The following is a 23,002-nucleotide window of genomic DNA, read 5'->3' as shown; positions in this document are numbered from 1 at the left end:
AACCTCTTACTGACAGGTTTTAGATTAGTCCATCTCCTCATGGGGGATTTTCAAAGTTTATATTGATTGATTTAAAAACTCTCCCTTGAAAAGGATCTATACAAAGCCAGGGTGCCTGCTTGTGTGCACATTATTCTGGCATGTGGACTGCACCACTGCCATAAATGGAGTGCTTTTGAAAGTAAAAGAAATCCTGAGAATCCCCCATGCTGAGATAGACTAGTCCAAAAACTGTCGTTGAGATTGGTTATAATACCTACTGTAAGTGATAGCAACATAGAAGTAAAACAATGATGGTGCATTTGCTCTGAGACCAATGCACATTTTATATGGAGGTGTAAGTATGAATTTTACATTTTACAGTCTTTTGCCATAGTGCCCCTTTAAGGAAAAATGAAGGCACCAGCTGTAGCCGAATCCCAGCGCTTAAGCAAACCCCACCCCTTTCACTACCCGCTATACTATAACAGAGTTTCCACTGCTATAAAGTAGGCCTAGGCGCCTGCTGTAGCTGAACTTCGGCACCCAAACTAACCCCCACTGCTTACCTTTGCTTAGTCATTCACCTATTCCCGTTTGCCAAACCACCACAGCCGAATGACACTCAGCTCTATTATAGCCGAGCACCCATTATGGACAAAAGCACCGTTAGGCAGTGTACCTGCACCTCTGTTGGCTGGAGTATTTGCGCCGCTTGCCGGCTATACTCTACAGCCACTCATATTACATTGTGGTCTTTGGATGCACCCAAATCACCAAGAGTGCCTTACGCCCATTTTACCTGTTTCAAAATGAAGCATATGGTGCATCTGAGATGATGCTGGCCTTCCATATTCTCTGAACTGCTGCTACCACCTTCACTACTAGTGTGATATGAAATTCCAGGAGGTGTGTAGGACTCAGAATATGATAGGAACCCAAGGTGTAGGGACAGCTTCTAAACCATTTTGCAGACTTTTTGCCCCAGCGCACACACCACTTATATAGCCCACTGTTATTTATTTATGTATTTGAAAATACTTAAAGAGAACCAGAGACGAAGCACCCTCATGTATTTTACCATATATATCAGTGGAAACATTAGAGAAAACACCTATTCTGCTCTTTGTTTCATTCTTCTCTGCTTAATCTGTCTGTTATCAGCCCTGATAAGAATTCCCGACTGAGCCTTTAGTCTAGCTTTGCCCGGAATGATTATAGCTGAGTCAGTCTTTTCTGATGTCTTTTCAAGCCCAAGCCTGCCACTTGTGGCTCTGCTTTCCTGCTATTTATCCTCGAAGCAGCAAAGCAGAGCCACAAGGGGGCAGGCTTGGGCTTGAAAAAACATCACAGAAGACTGACTCAGCTATAATCATTCTGGTGAAAGCTAGACTTAATTCTCAGTTGGGGATTCTTATTAGGGCTGATAACAGGCAGATTTAGCAGAGAGGAATGAAACAAAGAGCAGAGTAGGTGTTTACTATCATGTTCCCATTGATATATATGTGGTAAAATACATGAGGGTGCTTCGTCTCTGGTTCACTTTAAGTTCTTTTGTGCAGACTGATCACATGACTTACTGTATATACTCGAGTATAATCTTAATTTTTGGGCCAAAAAAGTGGCCCAAAAGTGGGGGTCTCGGCTTATACTCGAGTCACTACTCTTTGAGTAACCCCCACAGTGCCCCCACTATATATGTACAGTGGTGCATCATCTGAAGGAGACCATACACTTGACATTTCATGAGAGCTAACCTCATCTCGAGTTGTCTTCTAGGAAGGCATACAGGGACAGTGTCTACTGAGTGGTGAGAGCCCTCGCATTCCTATATCAGGGTTTAGATACATGACTATGTGGCTCAGCATCCCTTGCTTTATTTTTATGCCAGCTTTAACTTTGCAACAGGAGTTTTTGTACATGTCTATCTCCATTGTAGGCCTATGTTCTGGCTTATTATTGCAATATGCTGAATTTATACTGCTTTTCTAATATATGGTTGTGGCCAGCCATGGCTGTGAGTGGTGTTGTGGTTGTGGCTTTTGCCACCCCGGCTTATACTCGAGTCAACCATTTTTTACAGTCTTGTGGCCTGTTTTTTTTTAACTACTTATTTGAGCATTTATTTGGGTAGCTACAGAGCCACCAGCCACAGGGGGGAATTTGCACTAGGCTTTCCCAGTCATGTGTATATGACAATAGCAGCGGTTCCTGAATAGTTTGTCTGCAGGGAGTATTTGCATGAGAGTGTGCAAAGGGTAATTGATTTTGTTGTTTGGCCACACCCCCTTTAGCACCTCCATGTTACCTTACTTAAGTTTCCTCGCTTGATGACACAGGAGATGAGCCTAGATTCTGTGTCTTCACTGTACAAGGAAGACACTAATGCCACAAAACAATTATAAAAAAATGACAATGCCTTTATCAATGCCTTCGATTGATTGAGCTAGTCATTTTTCTTACAGAAATTAATGAAATTGCTGAAAGGAACGTATGAACATTTTAACAGCTTCAAATGGAATGTAATGAAAATCACACTGAGATAATTAATTTGTCCTACTAGCAAAATCATGTATGATAAAATTCAAAACTTAAAGAGAATCTGTATTGTTAAAATCGCACAAAAGTAAACATACCAGTGTGTTAGGGGACATCTCCTATTCCCCTCTGTCACAATTTTGCCGCTCCCCGCCGCATTAAAAGTAGTCAAAAACAGTTTAAAAAATGTGTTTATAAACAAACAAAATGGCCACCAAAACAGGAAGTAGGTTGATGTACAGTATGTCCACACATAGAAAATACGTCCATACACAAGCAGGCTGCATACAGCCTTCCTTTTGAATCTCAAGAGATCATTTGTGTGTTTACCTTCTTCTCCCTGCAGCTATCATCCACTGAAGAGTGACAGGCTGATTGTTTCTTCCTGCAGACAGCTCTGTGTCTGTAATTCCTAAGTATGTGACAGACCAGCTCCATTCACAGCCTAACAGAGGATGATTTATCCAGGCAGCTCTCTTCTCTCACTGACAAGAGAGCAGAGAGGCTGCCTAATCTAAATAACACACACGGGAGTGTGCATAGAGGGGGCCTGGAGGGGGGCGTGCATAACAGATCAACAACACTGAAAAGTTGGCAGCCTTCCAGACACAGGGCAACAAATCCGACAGGGGAAAGATAAGTTGAATTATTACAGAGACGGTGATAGTAGAAAGTGCTGCAGTAAGCCAGAGCACATTAGAATAGGTTTAGGAACTTGTAGGATAGTAGAAAAAAGGATGACATTTTTGTTACAGAGTCTCTTGAAGTTTACAGGTGACCACATGATAATTTTTAAGTTTGTGATTGGTCTTGAACTAGAAAAGAATTTCCTAACAAATGCTAACTTGAAAATAAAATCTTTATTTACATGATCAAATTTCTCCCAGAGAACTATTTAAAGAATGTAAACCATACAGATTAACTGGAATAATGTTTTGGATAACATAAATACATCAATTCCTGAAAATATATGCACAAATACAGTGGTGTAGAAATAGGGGATGCAGAGGCTACTATCGCATCGGGGCCCACTAGCGGCCCTCCTTCGTCCATCCTTTTAGCTTTTCATTGGTGCTTTGCTGGTAATGATCAACCCTATGCATTGAATACCGGTAGTAGTAATCCTTAAAGTGAGAAGAATATGGAAACTGACATATTTATCTTCTGCTTAACAATACCAGTTGCCTGACAGCCCTGCCCATCTATTTGCTTGCAGTAGTGTCTGAATGACACCAGAAACAAGCATGCAGTTAATCTTGTCAGATCTCACAATAATGTCAGAAACACCTGATCTGCTACATGCCTGTTCAGGGTCTATGGCTAAAAGTATTAGAGGCAGAGGATCAGCAGGATAGCCAGGCAACTGGTATTGCTTAAAAGAAAATAAATATGGCAGCCTCCACATACCTCTCGCTACAGTTATCCTTTAACCGTTTCCTTAGTCTGATTACACCTCTCGAACACTGTAGCTGTCCTTGGTAGGTTTTGAGGTTCCATATCAATAAAGTGCTTGGAGACCCCTTCTAAAATTCACACTGAAGGCCCTGGCTCCTTAGCTACATAACTGCGCAAATACAATCAGATAGATAGCTGGTAGTCTCCCAAAGGGATAACCTATGCAATTAAAATCAATGATAAAAAACGGTAAATGAATATATCATGTTTCAAAAACTGTGACTGTATAAAGAGGAAGGAAAAACTATTCTAAAGAGTTATTAAAAAGTGCTATGTGTGCAAAGTGCAAATGTGTGCATTACATGAATTAAAAATTCATGGAAACTCTAGCAAAGGATAGCAAAAAATGAATCATAGGGAGGTAAGCAAATGTACTGTATATTCTTATTAGGGTGAGGTCTATAAATAACTGCAAGGTCTGCAAAAAGTCGCCTTAGTTAAAGTGTGAACCGTATAGGAAACCAAACGTATTGCAGGTCAAAATCTGCATTGATGCAAAAATGACACCGGGAAATTTGGGCACAGGGTAAGGTCGAAAAGTGTCTCACCCTGCTCCTGCAAATGTCCAGGCGGTGTTAATTATTATTCACCCTCCAGACTGCCATGGACTCAGGGGTAAGACGTAATTCGACTGCCAGCTATTTCTGGGGCCGAATTTCTGCCAGCTATTTCTGGGGCCGAAGTTTTTTTTAGTAATTTGGGCTCCATCTTTTAATAGCATCCAAACTACTGACTGAGCGCCACTATAGTCATAATTCATGTTACGGCCAATGGCTGCCCATGGTGCGCCCACATTTCCCTGCCCCGTTTTGCGTTGTTTCGTGGATTCTACTGCTTCATCAGGGACCCCACCAATAATGACAGATCGCTCCCTGGTAGCTATATCTATTTTCTATTTGTTTTTGATGGTTGGTTGGCATCATTTTTTATTTTATTTATTGATTTATTTTTAGTAATGCATTGTTTTGCAGTTAGCACTATAGATTGAAACTTCAATTCAGAATAGTTTTCATTATTTTTTGATACAGTTCTAATTTTTTCACTGTGCCTTGTTGCACTGTAATGGAAGCTTATAAAATTATGATTGTATACATTGACCCATGGGAGACTGCTAGCTATCTAAGTTATTACTATAAACTGTATGTATTTATGCGGCCTCTTGTATCCAGTTTGATTGTATTATTTATTTTTGTCATACAGTGGGAGAGCATGGAAATGTATGATTGTTTTTCCTCTCGGTCTTTGTTGGAAATCTCTTTTTTCTGACAATTTCAGTTTTTTAGGCTTTGTGTAGTTGTTACTTTTAGGCCACATTTTTGGGTTTATGATTACATGACTATGAACCTGTGGCCCATATGCTATTCTCTTTTTCTCCTGAGTTTTCTCCAAGTGATATTTTCACACCTCATAATTAAAAAGCTTTTTAAGAAAATATATTTGACGGTACTTTTTCATCTACTTTTGGGTACTTTTTGAATTATAAAATGCTGTAAGTTATTTTAAAGAGACAATGAAAATGATCTCCTAGAACATAACTCAGGGGAAAAAGTTAATTCCATACTGGCATGTGTCTCTTCCACTGGCTGCACAGTACAAAAAACTAGAAGTGGGAGTGACACATGACTGATCACATGATTGAGTTGTATGCCCCTGACTGGCTGGTTTGAAGTAAGAGACCTTGTGTAATTTCTGCCTAGTTTCAATCAGTTAATTCCTGCTTTACGACAAAATACATAACAGTAAATCATTGTATACCAAAAACCCAACACTGACCAACCGAAGACAACCGAGGAGACGTGATATGATGAGATAGACATGTGTATGTACAGTGCCAAGCACACAAAAAACTAGGATGTGTTCCTTTTTTCTTTCTCTGCCTGAAAGAGTTAAATATCAGGCATGCAAGTGACAGTTTTTGTCTGGGTCGGGACCGGGTCAGACTATTGCATAACCCTCACTGACAAGTAATTACAGCCATAAAACACTTTCCTGCCAGAAAATTGCTTCTGAAAGCAGAAAAGAGATAAAAAGGGTCCATAATTCATAGATTTGAGCTCTGGCATACTTCAATGAAGGTGTCATTGAGCAGAAAAAATGAAATGCTTAAAAACCAGATTTAAATATAAAATAAAACCGTCAGATATCTAAAAAAAAAAAAAAATTAGTAGAAGGAGAATAGATACAATTGTTTTTTTCATCAGTTTATTTTCACCTGATGTCCTTTAAAATTTGCTCATTTCATTTCTGTTACATATTCAGTAGTGGTGCATTGTGGATAACCACAAATGTTCACTTATAGCTAAATTATTGCAAATTTCCTTCTGTTTTAAGAATGCAAATTTCACTAAGCATTGCTTATTAGTAGGAGGTATTTTCAGCCTCTTTTATCCCCCTATACATTCCTAGTGGTTTGGGTCACCCCGAGCTGCTTGGCTACTCTGTTGTACTGGTCCAAGCCCTATCCCATACAGCCATATCAATCCCTGCACTGATGAGGGCCGAAAGCCTGAAACAGGCTGTCCACATGTGGGGTTGGTGTGGCTGTGTAATATTTAAAGCAATAGGCTTTCTATACACCAGTTGTTCTGGATGCTTGCCTGGCTTACAGGAGCGAAAAGAGATAATTTGCATATTCAGTAGTGGTGCGTCGTGAGCAACACAATTCACATATCCTTACTGGAGTAGTATATCACACTCCGCCTTAACATGTAGTGGATTTAGAAGGATAAACGTATTCAGGAAACCTCATAGAGAATTGCAGTCTAAAAAATGCTTCAAGCTTTATTAATGTAGTGAGTTCCAATAAAATCAGTAAAATAATTAGTCTAGATATCTACTGTATTTAAACTTCATAAATACACGTCATCAGAGTATTGAGCAAAAGATCACATAGGGATGGTTTGGGAGAGATGTAGAGCAATATAGTCCGTTTCGGGCACAAGTCGTGCTTCATCAGGCCTTTGCATATAAAATCTCTTTATCTCCCTATCTGCTTCAGGATCAGTTTTAGGGATGATCAGAACCAGCAAGTTCCGTTCCGCCGGAAATCACGGATTCCATCAATGATAAATTCCGTCGCTATGAAAATTCCGCCGGATTTGTATGAAATTCCGCGGAATTCCGAATTCCATCGGAAATGTTTAAAAAACTCTCTCTCTCATGCTGTAGGGCAGAGGTTCTCAACACGTGGTTCGCGTACCCCAGGGGGTACGCAAGACCACTGTCGGGGGTACGCAGCACGATCAGCTGCACTTGCTTATGTCCACTTGTGTGGTCTCCGGCGCGCTCTGCATGAAACAGCGCCGGCAACCCGATCAGCTGATCAGCTCCGATCAGCGTCACTTGCGTCCACTTTACTATTTACAAGCCGCGCTCTGCACGGAAACAGCGCTGGGCAGCAACCCAATCAGCTGATCAACTCTGATCAGCGTCATCGTGCAGCGCTGAGAAATCACCCCGCCCTCCCCCCCGCACTCCGTCTGTGAGATGTGATGAGAGAGAGGGAGGCACATATTGGTCCCAGACTTGGAAAAGCCCGACCTGGAAGCCGGCCTGGCCAGGTCGGGTGAGCCCCCGGAGATGACCGGGAGCCTCCGGAGCGTCGTCGAGGGCACGTCCTGCCTGCCACGGGCTGGAGGAAGCCCCAGGTAAGTGGATTCATATTTTTTGTTCTCCGTGAACCCTCCCTTTAACGGTAGCTGCATTATTAGGTGGCCCTTTGCTCTCTCGTAGGGATAAACATTCTGATTTGTACCGTTGTTCCAAATGTTTCAGAACAAAATTTAAATTTAAACTAATGAACACTGCAGGGAAGGAGGGGGGATGGGGGAGGTATAACTCGCCCTTGTAGCCATCTCTCTGTGTTGCCCTCCACGCTGTGTTTCAGCTCTCCAGTTTAAACCTCTTTCACAGCCAGAAACAACTGGAGGTCAGCTCACAGGTGGCAACAGGGGTTAGTTACCCCCCTCCTTCCCTTCCGTCTGTGTTGCGCATCTGTTTAATTTTTTAGTTTCTGAAGCATTTAGATTGAAGTAACCCTAATGTTAGGTTGTTCCTCGGGGCAGCTGACGTGTCCCCAGGTCTTCCCCCCCCCCCCCCCCCCTTCAAGCTAATAGTGCTCCCCTAGCACCCTTTCAGAGTATTTGACTACTCACTACTGCACTACCCAAGTCTGTGTCTTTTAGTCTTCATCCTCGCTGTCGACTCTTCTCAGTAACCCGGTGGCATGTACTGGACATAGTCACGTAACATGCTGCCGGGTCACAGAGAAGAGGCAACTGGGCGATGAAGATGGAAGAGACATTACACTGACTATAGTGTGAGCTCCTCTGAGGACAGTCAGTGACATGACTATGTACTCTGTAAAGTGCTGCAGAAGATGTCAGTGCTGTATAAATACATAATAACAATATGGTAGGACTTTACACTATGACTATGGTAGGATTAGATTGTGAGCTCCTCTGAGGAAAGTCAGTGACATGACTATATACTCTGTAAAGTGCTGCAGAAGATGTCAGTGCTATATAAATACATAATAATAATATGGTAGGTTGGACATTATACTATGACTATGGTAGGGATTAGATTGTGAGGACAGTCAGTGACACCACTATGCTATATACATACATAATAATAATATCGTAGGACATTAGACTAAACTTTGTTCTCTGGTAGAACTCTTTGTTCTCTGGTTGAACTCGATGGACGTATGTCTTTTTTTAACCAAAATAACTATGTAACTGTAATGATCGGTGAAGCACAGAGAGGACCTGATTACCGGTGATCTGCAGTATCACTGGGAATACAGATGTATACCAGATTATAAGTGATCTGCAGTATCACTACGGATCTGGGTGCTCCCACGCATGTGATCGCAACGCCAGACAACCAGCAACTGAATAAGCAGCAGAATATATAGTTGCTGGACTCTGCTGCCCCGCCCGAACCATTCAGCCAATCATGAGTCCTGCAGGAATCAGCTGACCCTCCTGATCAGCTGACACTTCCTCTGCAGGTATAAAGGTCCTGAATTCAGGCCCGCACGAGCATAGCTCTCCATCTGCCTAGGTGCACTAACAGACCCAGCCACACCAAGCACATGCTGCTGCATGCAAACAGCCGCTTTGCTGTCAGGACATGCGGCGGCTTTTCCGCGTTCCACCACACAACCAGATGCGTGCAAACCGCCGCGTAGGACGCAGAGTCAGCCGCCTAGCTCTTGGCACATGCGGCGGCTTTTCCGCGTTTCCTCACAGTACCCCCCCCCCGAGGAGTGGACTCAGGACAACTCCTACCAGGTTTCTCGGGATGTAAAGCGTGAAACTTATTCCTTAATTCGTCCGCATGCATGCGGTTCCCATGTACCCCATGTCTCTCCTCAATGCCATACCCTTTCCAATGCACCAGATATTGTACTGAGTTCTGTACAATGCGTGAATCTAAGATTTTTTCTACCTCATACTCGGGTTGGTCCTCCACCATCACAGGAGGAGGAGGAGTAGGACCCACATGAACTGCAGGTTTGAGTAGGGACACGTGAAACGACCTTACGCCCCGCATGCTGGCAGGAAGATCAATGGCATAAGTGACGTTGTTGATCTTCTTGGTCACAGAAAATGGACCCACAAACAGGGGAGGACTGGCCAGGGGGGAAGGGGGGAGATTTCCCCCCAGGCTGCCTCTCATTTAATGATTTAGGGCTGGCACTGTGCCTGGTGAATTCAGGTTTTTGTATAAGGCAATGTGAAACACTAGGCTGAACGAGGGAAATAAATGCACAATTACAGAACAATTGCAGGGCAGGCAAGCTAGTAAATATACACAGCATGATACAGAGCAGAAGCTTGCCTGCAGGGTCCATGGGAAAAAAATCTGTCTGGTCTCTCACCATTGTTAAATGCATGTGCACAGCTACATATTGTCTAGGTTGAAAAGTTTTTGATAGTCCCTAGACTCCAGAAGGGCTGCTTGCAGACAGTCCCTAGACTCCAGAAGGGCTGCTTGCACGACTTGTGCAAGAGATAAAAACCCCGACCGGGGGGCGGCGTCAGTGCATTTATACTTTACCTGTCACGCTGTCCCTTGAGTGTCCTTGCTGTATTTCCCACCTGACTACTGGCATATAGCATGTGGGGCACGTGTGTGATGTAATTTGGGCTGGGGGTGCTGTGAAAACGGGCCTCTAGTTTGTGTTTTCCCCCCAGGCCAAAAGGTCCCAGTCCTCCCCTGCCCACAAACCTGGGGCCCAGTTTGGCAGATGGCTGCTTCAGGGTCAAGTGACGTGTGGACACCCAGACTAAATCCCCTGGCTGAAACTTCCATTCCATGGAACGTCTCTTGTCCGCTTGACCCTTTTGACTTTGGAACACTTTCTGCAAATTCCCCTTAACAACTCCCCAATTGTCCCTGAGTGACCTCTGCCAATCCTGTAGTGCTGGAAATGGAGAAGAGACAACTGGAAAAGGGGAGAATTTAGGTGACCTCCCTGTCACAATTTGGAATGGAGAGAACCCAGATGAGGAATTCTTCAAATTATTTTGTGCGAATTCCGCGAAGGGCAAAAATTTTACCCAGTCACTCTGTGCCTCCGCAACGTAACATCTTAGGAATTGCTCCAAAGACTGGTTGATACGTTCCATCTGCCCATTAGTCTGTGGGTGGTAGCCTGACGAAAAAGACAATTTCATGCCCATTTGGTGGCAAAATGCCCTCCAGAATCCAGACACCAATTGGACTCCCCTATCCAACACAATGTCTTCCGGAATGCCATGCAGCCGGAAGACGTGAATGATGAACAACTCGGCCAGTTCCTGAGCTGAGGGGAGTCCTTTCAGGGGCACAAAGTGAGCCATTTTGCTAAAACGGTCGACTACCACCCAAATGACCGACATTCCTTCAGACTAGTGTTGGGCGAACATCTAGATGTTCGGGTTCGGGCCGAACAGGCCGAACATGGCCGCGATGTTCGGGTGTTCGACCCGAACTCCGAACATAATGGAAGTCAATGGGGACCCGAACTTTTGTGCTTTGTAAAGCCTCCTTATATGCTACATACCCCAAATTTACAGGGTATGTGCACCTTGGGAGTGGGTACAAGAGGAAAAAAAAATTTAGCAAAAAGAGCTTATAGTTTTTGAGAAAATCGATTTTAAAGTTTCAAAGGGAAAACTGTCTTTTAAATGCGGGAAATGTCTGTTTTCTTTGCACAGGTAACATGCTTTTTGTCGGCATGCAGTCATAAATGTAATACATATAAGAGGTTCCAGGAAAAGGGACCGGTAATGCTAACCCAGCAGCAGCACACGTGATGGAACAGGAGGAGGGTGGCGCAGGAGGAGAAGGCCACGCTTTGAGACACAACAACCCAGGCCTTGCATGAGGACAAGAAGCGTGCGGATAGCATGCTTTGTACCACCATGCAGTCATAAATGTAATAAAGATAAGTGGTTCAATAAACAGGGACCACGCGGCAACGCTAACCCAGCAGCAGCACACGTGATGGAACAGGAGGAGGCGCAGGAGGAGAAGGCCACGCTTTGTGAGACACAACAACCCAGGCCTTGCATGAGGACAAAAAGCGTGCGGATAGCATGCTTTGTACCGCCATGTAGTCATAAATGTAATAAAGATAAGAGGTTCAATAAACAGGGACCACGCGGCAACGGTAACCCAGCAGCAGCAGCAGCACACGTGATGGAACAGGAGGAGGCGCAGGAGGAGAAGGCCACGCTTTGTGAGACACAACAACCCAGGCCTTGCATGAGGACAAAAAGCGTGCGGATATAGCAGCAATGCTTTTTGCCGCCATGCAGTCATAAATGTAATACAGATGAGAGGTTCAATAAACAGGGACCGGAAACGCTAAACCATCCCAGATGTTCATCGGTCATGTTACTTGGTTGGGGTCCAGGAGTGTTGCGTAGTCGTTTCCAATCCAGGATTGATTCATTTTAATTTGAGTCAGACGGTCTGCATTTTCTGTGGAGAGGCGGATACGCCGATCTGTGATGATGCCTCCGGCAGCACTGAAACAGCGTTCCGACATAACGCTGGCTGCCGGGCAAGCCAGCACCTCTATTGCGTACATTGCCAGTTCGTGCCAGGTGTCTAGCTTCATGCCCGGTTTCAGGTCCAGCGGTGCCAGCCACAAATCCGTCTGTTCCTTTATTCCCCTCCAAATTTCCTCCCCTGTGTGCTGCTTATCCCCAAGGCAGATCAGCTTCAGCAACGCTTGCTGACGCATGCCAACAGCTGTGCTGCACTGCTTCCACGATCCTACTGCTGCTGGTGCTGGGTTAGCATTTCCGGATGAGGTACAGCTTTGAGATGCGTTGGAGGAGAAGGAGTCAGAGAGGTAGGTGCTGCTGTTGTTATCCAGCTGTTTGCGGCGTGGGCAACACCCGCGCCGTAGCAGGTGAGGAATCGCTGCCAGGCTCCACAAGGTTCACCCAGTGCGCGGTAAGGGAGATGTATCGACCCTGGCCGAACGCACTCGTCCAGGTGTCAGTGGTGAGGTGAACCTTGCAGGCAACGGCATTCTTCAAGCTTCGGGTTATTTAGCTGACCACGTGCTCATGCAACTCAGGCACTGCAGAGCGCGCAAAGTGGTAGCGGCTGGGAACCACGTAACGTGGGATGGCCACTGACATCATGCCCTTGAAGCTGTTTGTCTCCACCACTCGATATGGCAGCATTTCGCAGGCCAGAAGCTTGGCTATGCTGGCTGGCTGTTACTGCCACGGCCCGGGGGTCATTTGCTGGCAATTTCCTCTTGTGCTCAAACATCTCAGAAACAGACAACTCAACCGTAGCGCTGCACACCGAAGGGCTGTTGGTTGTTGTGTTTGATGAACACTGGGAGACCTCAAGAGCACTAGTCCGGAAAGTGACAGTGTCAGCATCGTCTGATGTTTGTGAATGTTGTGAACCACGCAATGGCTGGGCTACTGCTGCTGCTGAGGCGGGTCTGGTGGTGAGTCTGGTGAACCCAAGGGAGGCAGTGTTGCTGGTGGTACCCTGTCCTGCCGCGTTTGCCCACAGAGTGGGATGTTTGGATAGAATGTGGCGGCTCATGCTGGTGGTGGAGAGGTTGTTAATACTTTTCCCCCTGCTCAGGCGGGTCTTGCACACCTTGCAAATCGCCATGGTAACATCCTCAGTGCAGTCTTCAAAGAAAGCCCAGACTTTAACTGGCTGAGGACTCGGACCTCGTGCGTGATGTGCTGGTGCTGCTTAACCCACTGCTGGACGCTTGAGAGGTCATCCAAGTAATTATCTGGTCCTGTTCTTTTGGATCTGTGAGGGTTGTTGTCCTGGACAACATGGGCAGTATTGAGTGGGTTTTCTTGGGTGCTCCCCTGTGGCCTGTACGTGAACCGTCAGGGGAAACACCTCTTCCCTTGCCCCTCCCTCTTTCACCGGATTTCTTCCTCATTTCACTTATCCTTAAAGTACACGCTGACTGGCAGCAGTACAGTGGCAGTACAGAAATGCTATACAGTGGTGGGTGAGCGGTGTACCACTATTGTCAGCAGTGACACAGAGCACAATGCTATACAGTGGCGGGTGAGCGGTGTACTACTGTTCCCAGCAGACACAGAGTGGAAGTAAACACAATGCTATATAGTGTGGCTGAGCCGTGTACACAGAGTGGCATTAAACACAATGCTATATAGTCTGCTATATAGTCACCCCGAACAGGGTGATGTTCTGCAGAACCCGAACAGTGGCAAACACTGTTCGCCCAACACTACTGGGAGGGAACGCAGATTTTAGTACCTAAACACACGATACAACATGTTTTCCGGGGTCGGACTCTGAGGCACATACAGATGGTCCCGATCATCATCCTCATCATACAACTCTTCTCCTGAGTCTGACCCACCCACCACCTCTGCCACCCCAACATCCCCAGACACAGACCCCTCATCGTCCTCAACATTAACTTGGGATGCTGGCCTGAGCCAGACCTCCTCCTCCACATCAGGCCCCATCATCTCCTCAATGGCAGCCCTCATTAATCGCTCTGGCGACGGACTGATGGACACAACGTTCTCCTCCGGGGAGGGCTGCTGCTGACCACTGGCTGCTGGGGTGGATGTTATAGCTTGCGTGGGGCGTTGGCTGTTGCTGTTGTTGGGAGTGCTGCTCACAGCGGAGGTCTCTGGGGAACTCATGTTGAGCTCATATAGTGGTTGACGGTGAGTGGAGTATTACTGATCCCAGCAATATACACACTGACTGGCAGAGTACGCAATGCTATATAGTGTGGCTGAGCGGTGTACACAGAGTGGCAGTAAACACAATGCTATATAGTCTGGCTGAGCGAGCGGTGTACTACTGTTCCCAGCAGAATCAGAGTGGCAGTAAACAATGGTATATAGTCTGGCTGAGCGGTGTACATAGAGTGTCAGTAAACAATGGTATATAGTCTGGCTGAGCGAGCGGTGTACTACTGTTCCCAGCAGAATCAGAGTGGCAGTAAACAATGGTATATAGTCTGGCTGAGCGGTGTACATAGAGTGTCAGTAAACAATGGTATATAGTCTGGCTGAGCGAGCGGTGTACTACTGTTCCCAGCAGAATCAGAGTGGCAGTAAACAATGGTATATAGTCTGGCTGAGCGGTGTACACAGAGTGTCAGTAAACAATGGTATATAGTCTGGCTGAGCGGTGTACACACAATGCTATATAGTCTGCTATATAGTGTCAGTAAACAATGGTATATAGTCTGGCTGAGCGGTGTACACAGAGTGTCAGTAAACAATGGTATATAGTCTGGCTGAGCGAGCGGTGTACTACTGTTCCCAGCAGAATCAGAGTGGCAGTAAACAATGGTATATAGTCTGGCTGAGCGGTGTACACAGAGTGTCAGTAAACAATGGTATATAGTCTGGCTGAGCGGTGTACACACAATGCTATATAGTCTGCTATATAGTGTCAGTAAACAATGGTATATAGTCTGGCTGAGCGAGCGGTGTACTACTGTTCCCAGCAGAATCAGAGTGGCAGTAAACAATGGTATATAGTCTGGCTGAGCGGTGTACACAGAGTGTCAGTAAACAATGGTATATAGTGTGGCTGAGTGGTGTACACAGAGTGTCAGTAAACAATGGTATATAGTCTGGCTGAGCGGTGTACACAGAGTGTCAGTAAACAATGGTATATAGTCTGGCTGAGCGAGCGGTGTACTACTGTTCCCAGCAGAATCAGAGTGGCAGTAAACAATGGTATATAGTCTGGCTGAGCGGTGTACACAGAGTGTCAGTAAACAATGGTATATAGTGTGGCTGAGTGGTGTACACAGAGTGTCAGTAAACAATGGTATATAGTCTGGCTGAGCGGTGTACACAGAGTGGCAGTAAACACAATGCTATATACTCTGGCTGAGCGAGCGGTGTACTACTGTTCCCAGCAGACACAGAACAGTAAACAGAATGCTATATAGTGTGGCTGAGCGAGCGGTGTACCACTATTCCCAGCAGACACAGAACAGTGAACAGAATGCTATATAGTGTGGCTGAGCGAGCGGTGTACCACTATTCCCAGCAGACACAGAACAGTAAACAGAATGCTATATAGTGTGGCTGAGCGAGCGGTGTACCACTATTCCAAGCAGACACAGAACAGTGAACAGAATGCTATATAGTGTGGCTGAGCGAGCGGTGTACCACTATTCCCAGCAGACACAGAGTGGCAGTAAACAGAATGCTATATAGTGTGGCTGAGCGAGGTACACAGAGTGGCAGTAAACAGAATGCTATATAGTGTGGCTGAGCGAGCGGTGTACCACTATTCCCAGCAGACACAGAACAGTGAACAGAATGCTATATAGTGTGGCTGAGCGAGCGGTGTACCACTATTCCCAGCAGACACAGAACAGTGAACAGAATGCTATATAGTGTGGATGAGCGAGCGGTGTACCACTATTCCCAGCAGACACAGAACAGTAAACAGAATGCTATATAGTGTGGCTGAGCGAGCGGTGTACCACTATTCCCAGCAGACACAGAACAGTGAACAGAATGCTATATAGTGTGGCTGAGCGAGCGGTGTACCACTATTCCCAGCAGACACAGAACAGTGAACAGAATGCTATATAGTGTGGCTGAGCGAGCGGTGTACTACTGTTCCCAGCAGACACAGAACAGTACACAGAATGCTATATAGTGTGGCTGAACGAGCGGTGTACTACTGTTCCCAGCAGACACAGAACAGTACACAGAATGCTATATAGTGTGGCTGAACGAGCGGTGTACCACTATTCCAAGCAGACACAGAACAGTGAACAGAATGCTATATAGTGTGGCTGAGCGAGCGGTGTACCACTATTCCCAGCAGACACAGAGTGGCAGTAAACAGAATGCTATATAGTGTGGCTGAGCGAGGTACACAGAGTGGCAGTAAACAGAATGCTATATAGTGTGGCTGTGCAAGCGGTGTACTACTATTCCCAGCAGACACAGAGTGGCAGTAAACAGAATGCTATATAGTGTGGCTGAGCGAGGTACACAGAGTGGCAGTAAACAGAATGCTGAGCGAGCGGTGTACTACTATTCCCAGCAGCGACACACAATGACTGGGGGGGACCCTGGCTAGCGTGGCTGGAGCGCGAACTACCCTGCCTGCCTACCCAAAGCTAAACCCACAGACAAATGGCGGAGATATGACGTGGTTCGGGTATTTATTTACCCGAACCACGTGACAGTTCGGCCAATCAGAGCGCGTTCGGGTCCGAACCACGTGACCCGTTCGGCCAATCACAGCGCTAGCCGAACGTTCGGGGAACGTTCGGCCATGCGCTCTTAGTTCGGCCATATGGCCGAACGGTTTGGCCGAGCACCGTCAGGTGTTCGGCCGAACTCGAACATCACCCGAACAGGGTGATGTTCTGCAGAACCCGAACAGTGGCGAACACTGTTCGCCCAACACTACTTCAGACCTGGGCAATTCTCACACAAAATCCATGGACAAGTGGGTCCATGGCTCACTCGGGGTGGGCAAAGGCTGCAGCTTACCTACAGATGCCAGCCGGGAGGGTTTACTCTTGGCACAGACAGCACACTCCCTGACATACTCCTTGCAATCTGTTGCCAAAGAAGGCCACCAAGCACACCTGGCAATCAGATCCTGCGTTCTGGCAGCTCCAGGATGACCAGCATTCTTGTGGGCGTGAAAGAGATGCAGGACTTGTAAACGAAAAGGCAGAGGGATAAACATAACCCCTTCGGGTTTTCCCTCAGGAACATCCTGCTGAAAGGGGCCCAAAACCTCTGTCCAATCCTCCCAAGTATCCGTTGCGTCTAACACTAGTTCCCGCGGGATGATGGACTCAGGAGTAGGTGGCTGTGCCGTTTCTGGTTCAAAACACCTGGAGAGGGCATCTGCCTTGACGTTTTTGCTGCCTGGGGTGTACATGATTATAAACCTAAACCTTGTAAAAAATAAAGACCATCGGGCCTGACGGGGACTTAGCCTTTTTGCCCCCTCGATGTATTCCAAGTTCTTGTGGTCGGTGTAAACTGTGATCGTGTGTTCAGCCCCCTCTAACCAGTGGCGCCATTCCTCAAACGCCAATTTAATGGCCAGAAGTTCCCGGTTGCCTATATCGTAATTTCTTTCTGCAGGTGAGAACCTACGGGAAAAGTAAGCGCACGGGTGTAATCTGCCCTGCAAGCCTGATCGTTGAGACAACACCGCCCCCACCACAACTTCTGAGGCATCAACCTCCACGATAAAGGGAAAAGACGTGTCCACATGCCTCAAAATTGGTGCTGAGCAAAATAATTTCTTAAGAAGGGAAAATGCTGCCATGGCTTCAGGTGACCAGTGGTTGGGATCCGCCCCTTTTTTCGTCAGACTGGTAAGGGGGGCAACTAACGTGGAGTACCCCTTAATGAATCTCCTGTAATAGTTTGCAAAACCTAAAAATCTTTGTAGGGCTTTTAACCCCACCGGCTGTGGCCACTCCAACACAGCTGTGACCTTGGCAGGATCCATTGAAAGGCCCGAGGTGGAAATTACGTACCCTAGGAACGTGACAGTGGTCACCTCGAAAATACACTTTTCCACCTTAGCATAGAGCCTATGTTGTCTTAATTTGTTCAAAACAAACTTCACGTGGACCCTGTGCTCAGAGAGGTTATTGGAATAGATTAATATATCATCAAGGTATACCAGCACGAATCTACCCAATACCTCCCGGAATACCTCATTGATTAATTCTTGGAAGACGGCTGGCGCATTGCACAACCCGAAGGGCATCACTAGGTACTCGTAATGCCCGTCGGGTGTGTTGAAGGCCGTCTTCCACTCATCGCCCTCTCTAATGCGGATTAGATTGTATGCCCCCCTCAGATCCAACTTAGAGAAGATTTTTGCGGCTGTGACCTGCGTAAATAAATCGTCTATCAAGGGTAACGGATAGCGATTTTTTACCGTGATTTTATTGAGGCCCCGATAATCAATACAAGGTCGGAGACCCCCGTCTTTCTTCTTAACGAAAAAGAAACCGGCCCCAGCAGGCGACCGGGAGGGCCGGATGAACCCCTTGGCCAAGTTATCACGAATGTATTCCTGCATAGCCATCTTCTCTGGACCGGACAAGTTATACAGGTGACCCCTAGGAGGCATACAACCAGCACGGAGATCAATGGGGCAATCGAACGGGCGATGAGGAGGTAATTGATCAGCAGACTTAGGACAAAATACATCGGAGAACTCAGAATACTCTTCGGGAACCCCCTCCACACAAATCTTGGTCTGACCCAATGTCACCTTCCCTAAACACTGTTGGTGACAATGATCGGACCATCTGGTTACCTGACCCGTAGCCCAGTCTATGTGTGGAGAATGGACTTGTAACCACGGCATGCCTAGGATGATAGTGGAGGTTGACATACACAATACAAAAAACTGTAGTTGTTCCCCATGCAGTACCCCTAACGTGACTTTCACCTGCGGAGTCTGTGACAGGGGACGATCCCGTTGCAGAGGGGAATCGTCTACTGCCGTGACCTGAATGGGGGGACTTACTGGAGTGAGGGGAATACCCAACTCCTGAGCAAATTCAAGGTTCATAAATTAAGCCACTGAGCCAGAATCAATAAAAGCCTCAGTGGCTACAGACTTATTCTCCCATGTAATCGTACAGGGGAGAAGCAATTTTTTCTCTTTTTGGGGTGAAAAAGGTGTGCCTTGGGTGTCACCCCCCAACACTCCTAGGCAGACTCGTTTCCCGGCTTGTTAGGGCAGTTTCGCACTCTATGCCCCGCTTCTGCACAGTACAGGCACAATTGTTCAGCTATTCTCCGCCTTCGCTCCACCTGGGTCAGTTTTGATCGACCAATCTGCATTGGCTCGGGTGGAGGTAAGGCCGGAAAGGAAGAGACAGGCGGAGATGTCGTTACTGAGGGTGCAGCGGATGGTGCCGCATAAGATGTCACCCTGACACGGTGACTACCCCGAGTCTGCCTCTGATGGCGTAGCCGACGGTCGACTCGAATGGCCGATGAGATGGCCTCATCGACTGTCTGGGGCTCGGGTAAGGTTAACATTAGGTCGGAGACCTCCTCCGACAACCCACACAGGAAGTAATCCATCAGGGCATAGGTGTCAAATCTGGCGGTAACTGACCACCTACGAAATTCTGCCGCGTAATCCTCGACCGAGCCTCTGCCTTGCCGCAAAAGTTTGAGCTTCCGCTCAGAGGTTGCCGCAAGGTCAGGGTCGTCGTATATCACTGCCATGGCCTTAAAAAATTCCTCTACCGAGGTCAGAGCTGTATCTGTGGGAGGCAGGTTGTATGCCCAGGACTGTTATTCACCAGTTAACAAGGTTTTAATAAAAATGACCCGTTGGGTCTCAGTCCCCGAGGATCGGGGTCTCAACTCGAAATATGACAACACTCTACTCTTAAAATTCCGGAAGTCAGACTTGTGGCCGGAAAATTTATCAGGTACGGGCATACGTATGTCATCACTAGGAGGGGATCGCACTGAATCAACTGACGTCTGAAGGGTTCGCACAGAGCCTATTAGGGCATCAATTCTTGCTTTGTGCTGGCCCAGTGCTTGATGGATGTTATCCACCGAAGTGGCAAGCACATTCAGAGGGTCAGCGCGTGCGTCCATCTGTTTTTTGGTCTGGCGTTCTGTAACGATCGATGAAGCACAGAGAGGACCTGATTACCGGTGATCTGCAGTATCACTGGGAATACAGATGTATACCAGATTATAAGTGATCTGCAGTATCACCGATAATCCGATATACTAGCTAACCTCTGTTCACCTGAGTAGAGTGTAGTGTTTGGTGCAACAGTAACACTTAGATGACTAGGCCTCAGTGCAGCAAGGAATACTGCACAGATTCCTTCCGCAGACCTGAGCTCTCCAAGACGGGAGGAGTCAGACTGACAGTAGGAAGGATTGTCTGAAAGTGACACTCAGGAGGAGATGTCACTGACAGGATGGGGAACCGCCTCCAAGAGTAAGGTCGGTTCTCGAGGTCGGACAAGCCAGGTCGTACACACACGGACAGACAAAGTACAAGATCATAAAGCAGAGGCGGAGTCTAGGTACAGGCAGGGTTCGGCAACAGGGTATCAGAAATATCGAGGTACAAGATCAGGAGACAAAGGCGGAGTCTAAGTGCAGGCAGGGTTCGGAAACGGGGTATCAGATATATCGAGGTACAAAATCAGGAGGCAGAAACAGAGTCTAGGGACGAGCCGGGGTTCGGCAACAGAGTATCAGAAATATCGACGTGCAAGATCAGAGTTCAGGAGGATAGTCAGGCAAGCAGGAAGTCATAACAGATAATCACAATCAAACTAGTACTTTAAGCTATCAACAAAATCTAGCTAAGTGTAGGATTATAGCTCCAGCTGGTCCCGGCACACTTGCGGATCTGACTACGGATCTGGGTGCTCCCACGCATGTGATCGCAACGCCAGACAACCAGCAACTGAATAAGCAGCAGAATATATAGTTGCTGGACTCTGCTGCCCCGCCCGAACCATTCAGCCAATCATGAGTCCTGCAGGAATCAGCTGACCTTCCTGATCAGCTGACACTTCCTCTGCAGGTATAAAGGTCCTGAATTCAGGCCCGCGCGAGCATAGCTCTCCATCTGCCTAGGTGCACTAACAGACCCAGCCACACCAAGCACATGCTGCTGCATGCAAACAGCCGCTTTGCTGTCAGGACATGCGGCGGCTTTTCCGCGTTCCACCACACAACCAGACGCGTGCAAACCGCCGCGTAGGACACAGAGTCAGCCGCCTAGCTCTTGGCACACGCGGCGGCTTTTCCGTGTTTCCTCACAGTAACTATGACTATGGTAGGGTTAGAATGTGAGCTACTCTGGAAACAGTCAGTGACATGACTATGTACTCTGTAAAGTGCTACAGAAGATGTTGGAATAATAAAAATAATTCTAATTATAGTAATAATTTAGTGGTGTCAAAATAATGTAGCTTAATTTGAACTACTATTTTTTTTTTGTACTAAGGCAATAACAATGGATCGTTTTCTTATAAGATCTTCTGGCTCAAAAGATGGTTCTCATAATGACGTAGTCGTAGAGAGTTCTGTGTCAGAAGATGAACCAGTTACTAGAAAAAAAAAGAGTGATAGTGAACATACAATCATGTCACTACCGCCCAAAACACGGATATATGATGACATGTACCTAGCTTATGGATTTACATCAAATAACAGTGTCCCACCACAGCCTCTATGTGTGATATGTGGAGAAACCCTATCAAACCATTCAATGAAACCCTCTATGTTAAAAAGGCACCTTGTTACTAAACACCCTTCAGTGAAGGAAAAGCCAGTTGATTTATTTAAGAGAAAACGGGATAGCATGACATAGTCAAGTTCAGCTATGAAGTCTTACTCCACAACATCAAAACAAGCTCTCCAAGCCTCCTTTGACATTGCGCACATGGTGGCAAAAACAAAAAAAACTCACACTGTTGCAGAAAGCCTTATCATTCCCGCTGCAGTAAGAATAGCTGAAATCATGTTTGGAAAAGCTGAAGTTGACAAAATTAAGACCATTCCACATTCCAACGATACAATTTCCAGAAGAATTGAAGACATGGGAGACGACATCATTAAGCAGATATCTCAGAAGATAATCTTGCAAAAACAGTTTGCTTTAAAGATAGACGAATCTACAGACATTTCCAATATTGCTCAGTAAGGCCCGGTTCACATTAGCGGTGGCCATCCGGAATCGCCGTGCCGGAGCCGGACCGCTTGCAGAACGGACGGAACGGACGCACGGCATAGCAATGAAAGCCTATGCGTCCGTTCACATGCGTCCGTTCTGCCGGACCGGAGCCGGACCGGATCCGGGCCGGATCCGGACTCCGGCGTCCGTTCCAACATGCACTATTTTTTGGTCCGGCTCCTCCGGCAGCCGTATCCGGGGCGGAGCCGGACTGCACCATCCGGCCAATACAAAGCAATGAGAGCCGGAGAGCGCACAACACACTGGCTACAAAAACCGGACGTTCTACCCCACTTCCTATGCATTTTGGATGGGGACCACATGGGCCCAGCGAAGAGTGGGGCAGCAGCGATTTCATGCTGGAGCTCTTTTTGGCAGCAACATGTCTGATATGTCTGACAAGGAGGCGAACAACAGGAAGGAGAGAATTCCCAGGTTTACGAGTAAAAAATGCCTGGATCCATGGTCCCAACTGCAGTCTCTGTATCCACGGATGGTCTCCACACGTCCACTTGTCTCCAACAATGACCCCAGACCCTTCTGCTGACCTCCCAGACCCCAGGTATTTACAGGATGTGTATCTCCTTAAGAAACCGGATCCGGACCGCAACCGTGTTCACACCGCACGGAAACCGGATGCAAACGGACCGGATCCGGATAGGAACCGTACGGATCAGGTCCGGTCCGGATACGGTGCGGTCTGGACATCCGGTGCGGTTTTTACTAAACCGAAAGTGTGAACGGGGCCTAAATGATATTTGTACGGTATATTGATGATGACAGTGAGAATGGA

Source organism: Hyperolius riggenbachi, chromosome 7, assembly GCF_040937935.1.
Source record: "Hyperolius riggenbachi isolate aHypRig1 chromosome 7, aHypRig1.pri, whole genome shotgun sequence".
Lineage (NCBI taxonomy): Eukaryota > Metazoa > Chordata > Amphibia > Anura > Hyperoliidae > Hyperolius > Hyperolius riggenbachi.
This window is presented reverse-complemented; position numbering follows the sequence as displayed.